The following is a 7,663-nucleotide window of genomic DNA, read 5'->3' as shown; positions in this document are numbered from 1 at the left end:
CGTGTAAGAATAGAGCAGGACCAAGGATGAAGAGTTAGAAATACAAAAACAACAAAAAGCATGTTTTCAGCAAGACAAATCAACACGAACAAGCTCCAGTTTCAAGATATCTTGCCGATCCGTCTAAAGCCAAGACATGCATCCAACTACTGAACATTTTTTTACACTCCAAACAAACCACCACAAACAAGAGCAAAACAACTAGCTTCGTCTCTCTATCACTACATTACATAGACAAATCCAGCCTGAGGATCAACATCTCTATGCGCCCAGTACCCACTATATTACTACGTACTATAAATCTTCTATGTATGTGCCAACTAGATGAACCGTTTCTGTATAAACTACTTTGCCACAATCTCATACCTATGTACCAACTTGATGTACCATCCACTTGTATGAAGTAATTTACCACAATCAAATTTAGGATGACTTACCAAAAATTACAAAATAACTAAATAGCTAATTAGTCCATGTGGCGCGGCGTGCCGCCGCGCGCTACCCGCTAGTTTAGCACTAAATATGGACTTGGCTCTGAGATAGTATCTTCTTTTTGTGAATCTTTTGCTACTCATGTTGATGTCCCTAAGGATAAGTGGTTTAAATATCATCCTCCCATTGAAGTAAAAATAATACAACCTACCAAAGCTGAAGAAGAAACCATTACTTATAATGATAATCCAGTTGTTCCTACTTCTTACATTGAGAAACCACCTTTTCCTGTTAGTATAAAAGAACATGCTAAAGCTTCAGCTATGGTTTGCAAGAGTTATAGAAGAACACCTACACCCTCTAAACAATTTAAAGTTGAACCTAATGTTGATATGGTTAAAGATCTCTGATGTCGCTTGAAACTGCGTCGGTATTTCCCCAAAGAGGAGGGGATGATGCAGTATAGCTATGGTAGGTATTTCCCTCAGTTATGAAACCAAGGTATCAATCCAGTTAGAGAACCAAGCAACACTATGTAGATGGTACCTGCACACAAAGAACAAATACTTGCAACCCGACACGTAAGAGGGGTTGTCAATCCCTCCACGGTAAAAAGATAGAGTGTCGGTGGGAAACGATACCTATGGGATCACTGGGATCCCTTCTACGGTTGCGGGGCGCGGGGATCGTGAGAAGAGCGGGACTAGTAGACAACACAAAGGGATTTACCCAGGTTCGGGCCGCAAAGATGCGTAAAACGCTGCAATCCTGCTTTAATGGGTGTATTTAGTGCTCTTGAGCTCTTGAACTAGCTCTGGGTGCTGAGGGGTTTGAAAGAGCCGAATCCCTTCTCCGTGTGCCATGGGCCTCCTTTTATAGGCGAAAGGGGCTGCCACAGTGGCACACGGGAGGTGGAAAGTGCTACAGCGTTGCGAGCTTATCACTCGTATTACATGACAAGACGCATTTAATGCGAGGCTTAGGTGTCCCTTTGCTTTATCGGGGACGGGGGCGAGGCTCATCCCATCCGTCGCCGCTCCTCTTCGCTTCGACACGCGCCCTGGCCAGCGATGCATGCGGTGCCATGTAGGCAGGCAGGTAGCTGAGGTGGCGCGGTGGTGGATCCTCCACGAAGAGCTGCATGTTGCCACGCAGGTGCCTTCCCAGCAGGCTGGGTCGGCAGCTGCATGCGAACGGCGGCGAAGACTTGGCTGGCTCGGGCCTGGGAGTGGCCTTGCCGGTGCGCTTGGTGAGGGCCTTGCCGGGTGGCCCGGCAAGGGTCTTGCGGTGGCGCGCTGGCTCCCCCGGCAAGGATCTTGTCGGGGGTCTTATGGGTTTCTTCGGTGGGGATAGTTGCCTTCCTATCCTCATTTGATCTTGAGCATTCTATGTCTTCACAAAGATCTGCATGCCACCACGGAGGTGCCTCCCGAGCCCTGTCCCAACGCATTTGTCTAGCGTTGGCGGGCTCGAAGGTGGCTCGCTCGGCTGGTGGGGGCGGGCTCACCCGACAAGGGCCTTGTCGGGGCCGCTGGGGCTCCCCCGACAAGAGTCCTTGCCGGGGAAACCCGCTCCGTCCATTTGATCTTTGTGGCCTTGGTTCTTGTTGTTGCTCTGTTTGCCTGGTGGCTTCAGCTTCTCTCCGGCTTCCCCTCCCTGCCCTATTATGCGTGGACGTGGCGGGAGGCTTTGACTGCCCGTGCACAAGTAAAGGGGTCAAAAGCAGGGGCCCTACTTTTGTACACCGACAGGAGCCCCCGGGCCTGGGCCATACATAAGCGCTGCACATTGTTGGGCCAGGCCCAGAACGGTGCGTGGGCAGTTGGGGCGGATTTTTCACCGCGGCCACTGCTCCGTCTACTGCGCTTCCCCAGGACCCGCGTTGAACGCGCGACGTGGGGGTCGTGCACGCGCATGACGTGGGCATCATGCGTGGGACAGCGCTCGCGCATGCGTTGCATCGCAGTTAATGGGAAAGGAGGCGGCCCGTGTCTTCCCCATAAAAAGGAATAACTGCGGGCGCGCTGCTCATTTTACCCCTTCCCTGCGCCTTCTTCCAATCTCAGAACCTCCGCCCCCTTCTTCTCGAGCCTCTCTGCTTTTGCCCATCGCCGCCGTGCTTCCGCCATCCTCTGCTTTTCCGCTTACCGTAGCTGCCATGGCGCCTAAGCCCACCAAGAGCAAGGGAGCGGTGAAGGATGCCGACGCGTCGGAGCAGCCGAAGAGCGAGCTGGTGGCGCTACGGGCGCAGTCCGCCTACTTCCCCTCGACGATCGGCGTGCCCGAGCTTCGGGAGATGTTCAAGTGTTTGTGGGGTGTGAAGACGGGGGGAGAGAAGACGGGGCATCCGGCCACGACCGTCGTCCCTGCCAGCGCCAGGCCCTCCCCGCATCGGTACCCCTTCTTCGTCGACTATTTCTCTTGCGGGCTCTGTCCCCCCTTCTTTGATTTCTTCAAGGACATCATGCGCACCTATGGCTTCCGCCTTTTGGATTTCACTCCGAATGCCGTGGCGTGCATGGCCCTCTTTGCCCATCTTTGCGAGGGCTTCGTCGGGGTGTACCCCAGCATGGCGCTCTTCTACCATTACTCCTCCCCTCGGATCCAAAAGTGGGCGCCATTGCTGGTTGCGTCACCTAGATCCCGAGGGCCAAGGGGGCGTACCCGGATGGTGCCATGAAGGAGAGGTGGGAAGAATGGCGGGGCCGGTGGTGCTGGATTGAGGAGAAAGACCCGCCGGTGTTCTGCGAGGTTCGCCAGAAGCCGCCGGTCCATGGCGGCGATTGGGGCGACGTCGACGCCGACGACGCGAGGCTCACGATCGCCACCACCAGGATTCTTCGGCTTACCCAGGCCGGGCTCACCCTCGAGATGATTGGGGCGGACTTTATCCGCCGCCGGATTGCCCCTCTGCACGACAAGGGAAGGCCGGCCTGGCTCTTCGTGAATGCCACCGACATCATGAGGATCTGCCATGGCCTCGACAACAACCTGAAGGTGCTGCGGCACGCCCATCTTTGCCAGCGAATCTTCTAGCTCGAGGTTGACGATGCACGTGAGGTCTAGCGGTCCGACAAGCTTTCCAGGGGTGCTGCAAAGGCCGACAAGGTCGACAAGGAGCCTGTCTTCAAGCTGCCGGCAGGGGTGGTCCCGCCGAGCAACAACTCTCGTCGGAATGAGATCATCGCCATGATGCCGCTCTTCAACGTGCATGGCCTCGACCCGAAATGGGTTGAGCCGGACGAGCTCGTGGTGCAGGAGTTCTTCGACACTTTGCACGAGATATATATCACCGATGAGCCGCGACTCATCCAGGACACCTCCCCGGCGGAGCTGGACTATATTGCCGCCAGGGTGGAGGAGGCGAGGCTTGCCGAGGAGGAGGCAAAGCTCGTCAAGGAGGCCGGCAGCACTGGCGGCGTGGTGGACAAGGCCGCGCTGGAGGCGGAGGAGGGGGAGCTCGCCCGGTGGGCTGCAGCCGCTGGAGAGGCCAGCGGTGCTGACACTGGGGCTCCCCTTGTCGAAGATGCCGTCGACGGGTCGTCGTCGGAGGAGGGCGAAGAGGGGAGGGCCGCGACCGCCGATCCCCCGATCACCAGAAAAAGGTGGGTCCTGCGGCAGGCCACCTCCGGCGAGCCGGTCCGCCTCGACCAGACCGTGCAGCTACGACAAGTCCAGGAAGCGTCCGTGCGCCAGACGAGGGCGGTGGCGATGAAGAAAACGGCGAAAGCCGTGGCGTCGAAGAAGAGGACATCTGCTTCTTCGTCGTCCAAGCGCGCCCGGATGCCATCGCCTCCCCCCCTCACCGGCAAACATCGACGCAGGGATTGGGGGTGACTTGTTTGACTTCGAGCCTCTCAGCCCGGAGAGGGAGCTCGGGCCTCTCAGCCCGAAGCGGAAGAGGAAAGCAATAGAGGAGGAGGAGGAGGAAGAGAACGAAGAGTAAGCCTCTGCTTTCCTTCCTCATTCCTCACACCTCCCCTGATGGTATTGCTCATTTGTCTGCATCTTGCAGGGATGTGGAGACGCTGGCCCAAAGGATCAAGAGGGCCAGGACTTCGGCGAGTGGCCAGCCCCTGGCAGGCACCTCCAGTACGCCACTGGTGGTGTCGAGCAGCCCGGACATCAGCCCCCATCCTAGCCCCCAGTGTAAGTCCGCCATCCACCCTCTATCAACGTGCGTCATGCGCGATGCTTCAGTGTTAACTGTGCCGTGGATGCAGGAGAGGAGCAGCACCAAAGGGAGCCGCAGAAGGCCTCTCCGATCATGCCGCCCCCATTGACTACGCCGCCCCAAGGGGCGTCCCCGGTAAGGACACCAAGCACCAAGGTCGTGCACACGGAGGAGGGGGAGGAGAACACAGGCGCCAGCGGCTTTGCCTCGACGCCAGACCTTGGCGGAGAAGGGGCTTCCGCCTCTCGGCCCGGCGCGGGTAGGATACTCGCTCTTCACTTCTACTTGCATTCTTCTTTTCCCCTTTTCCTTATTGGCTTTTGATCTTGGCTTCGCCCCATCTCTTTCTTGGCGCCCAGACCTCTCCTTAGAGGACGTCGATGCCACCATCAAGGACGTCGCTGCGGATGCTGCGGCGGAGGTGGAGAAGATTGCCGCCGAGGAGGGCGCCAAGAGCGCCTGATAATCCCCAAGTGCAGGGAATCATCGTAGCAATTTCCAAAGGTGGGAGTGATAAGTATGGAGTGTCGAACCCACAAGGAGCAAAAGGTAAGATCAATATTCTCTCAAGCCCTATCTGCCACTGATATGACTCTACGTACACCGAACGTTTGCTTCCAACTAGAAACGAGAAATAAAACTACGTTGTGGGTATGAAGAGGATAACTTTGCATGATATCAGAGAGCTAAAATATGAAAGTAGGTGTTGTTATCATAAAGTTAGAATATATTACTAAATAATATAAATAGCGAGTATGGAATAATGGTGGATCGGTGTGCGGAATTGTCTTAGGCAATTGTTAACAAGACCGGTGATCACTATTGCAGTTTCATATGAGGGAGAGGCGTAGGCTAACACACTTTCTCTACTTGGATGATATGCACTTATGATTGGAACTCTAGCAAGCATCCGCAACTACTAAAGATCATTAAGGTAAAACCCAACCATAGCATTAAAGCATCAAGTCCTCTTTATTCCCATACGCAACAATCCCTCTTACTCGGGTTTGTGTTTCAGTCACTCACCAACCCACTATAAGTGAATCATGAACGTATTGCAACACCCTACAACGGGAATCCCTCACATTTGCACGACACGGAGGGCACAATAGGACAGCATCAAAGTAAAACATACAACTCATACCAATCTAGATCATCAATCAACCCAAAGACAAAAGATATCTACTCAAAACATCATAGGATGGCAACACATCATTGGATCATAATATGTGGCATAAAGCACCATGTTCAAGTAGGGATTACAGCGGGGTGCGGGAGAGTGGACCGCGTAAAAGAGGTGAGTATGGTGATGATGATGGTGATGTTGATGAACACGATCACCGCGGCAATGATTCCCCTCCCGATGGCACTCCGGTGCCACCAAGAGAGAGGAGGAGAGGTTCTCCCCCTTGTGCTTCCTCCTCCATGGCTTTCCCCCTCTGGTCCTTGGCCTTCATGGCGATAATGGCCCCTCCGAGATCCTCCTCCATGGCCTCCGGTGATGATGGCCCCCTCCGGCAGGGTGCCAGAGAGGGCCTAGATTGATTTCTCGTGGCTACAGAGGCTTGCAGTGGCGGAACTTCCGGTCTAGGTTATTTCCCGAAGGTTTCTGTATTTATAGGAATTTTTGGCGTCGGTTTCACGTCAGGGAGTCTCCGGGCTGTCCATGAGATAGGGGGCGCGCCCCCCACTCTTGTGGGCAGCCTGGGACTCTTCTGGCCCAACTCCGATGCTCCGTGGTCTTCTTTTGGTCCATAAAAAATCATCAAATATTGGCACATCAATTGGACTCTGTTTGGTATTCCTTTTTTGTAAAACTCAAAAACAAGGAGAAAACAGAAACTGGCACTAGGCTCTAGGTTAATAGGTTAGTCCCAAAATTCATATAAAATGGCGTATAAATGCATATAAAACATCATAGATGGATAATATAATAGCATGAATACTTCATAAATTATAGATACGTTGGAGACGTATCAGCGCCGCCGAGGACGCCGCCAAGGGGCCTGACGAAGAGCCCAGCAAGGGACCTGCCAAGGGAGCCGGCAAGGCCATTGCCGAGGAGGGGGTGTTTGACGACTTGCCCTCCTCCTTCGCTGCCTCGGGCTCCGACAGGTACTTGAGGGTCACTGACGACCTCTTCGTCCATCTCCTTGGCGCGTCGAGCACCAGGGCTCCCTTTCAGGGAGAGGTGTTCGACGAGGAGGCGCTTGCCACCGCCGGGCTCGAGGTTGTTGATGAGCCGGGCGTTGGTGGCGCCAGCTCCCAGGAGGAGCAACTGCTCCAAGCCATGGGCGCCAGCTTTCGAAAGCTCCAGGCGCTCCATCGCGCTCGCCTGGACAAGGCCAAGTCCAGGACGGCGGTGGTGGAGAAGATGGAGGAGGACTTTGGGGGGCGTGTCGCCAAGGTGCAGGACTGGTTCCGCCAGGCTCAGGACGAGCTGAAGGCCGCCCAGGGCGAGCTGGCCAACCGTGAGGTGGAGCTCGCCCTGAAGCTGGCCGGCATCGAGAAGGCCCAGGAGACGACAAAGAAGTTGGCCGATGAAGCCGAGGCCGTCCGGTCCCAGCACGAGGCCGCCCTGGAGACCCAGGAGGAGGATCTTATCGAGCGTGAGGAGAAACTTGCCGCCATGCTCCACGGAAAGGACGAGGAGGTGGACAAGCTCGTCCTGCAGCGGACCCAGGGGCTGGAGCAGAGGCATCAAGAGGCACTCAACGCCCTGGATCAGGCCCACACCGGCAAGGTGAAGGAGCTGGAGGAGCAAGCTCTGAAGCTGGCCCAGGAGAAGCATACGCTCAACAGTGCTCTGATGGTGGCGCAGGGCAAGGTCATCAGCAAGTCGGGAGAGCTCTTCTAGGCCGACATCTCCATCAAAGACCTCAAGCTGAAGCTGGGAGAGCTCGAGGATGCGCTGTCGGGGGCCATGACCCAGGAGGGGATCCTGGCCAAGGAGCTGGAGACGGAGAAGTAGCTGCTGAAGAACGAGACTGCCAACCTCAATGATCATAAGGCGGGCGAGAAACGCTGGCTCGAGCGCCTTGCCGTCATTACAAACTC

Source organism: Triticum dicoccoides, chromosome 4B (genome assembly GCF_002162155.2).
Source record: "Triticum dicoccoides isolate Atlit2015 ecotype Zavitan chromosome 4B, WEW_v2.0, whole genome shotgun sequence".
Classification (NCBI taxonomy): Eukaryota; Viridiplantae; Streptophyta; class Magnoliopsida; order Poales; family Poaceae; genus Triticum; species Triticum dicoccoides.
This window is presented reverse-complemented; position numbering follows the sequence as displayed.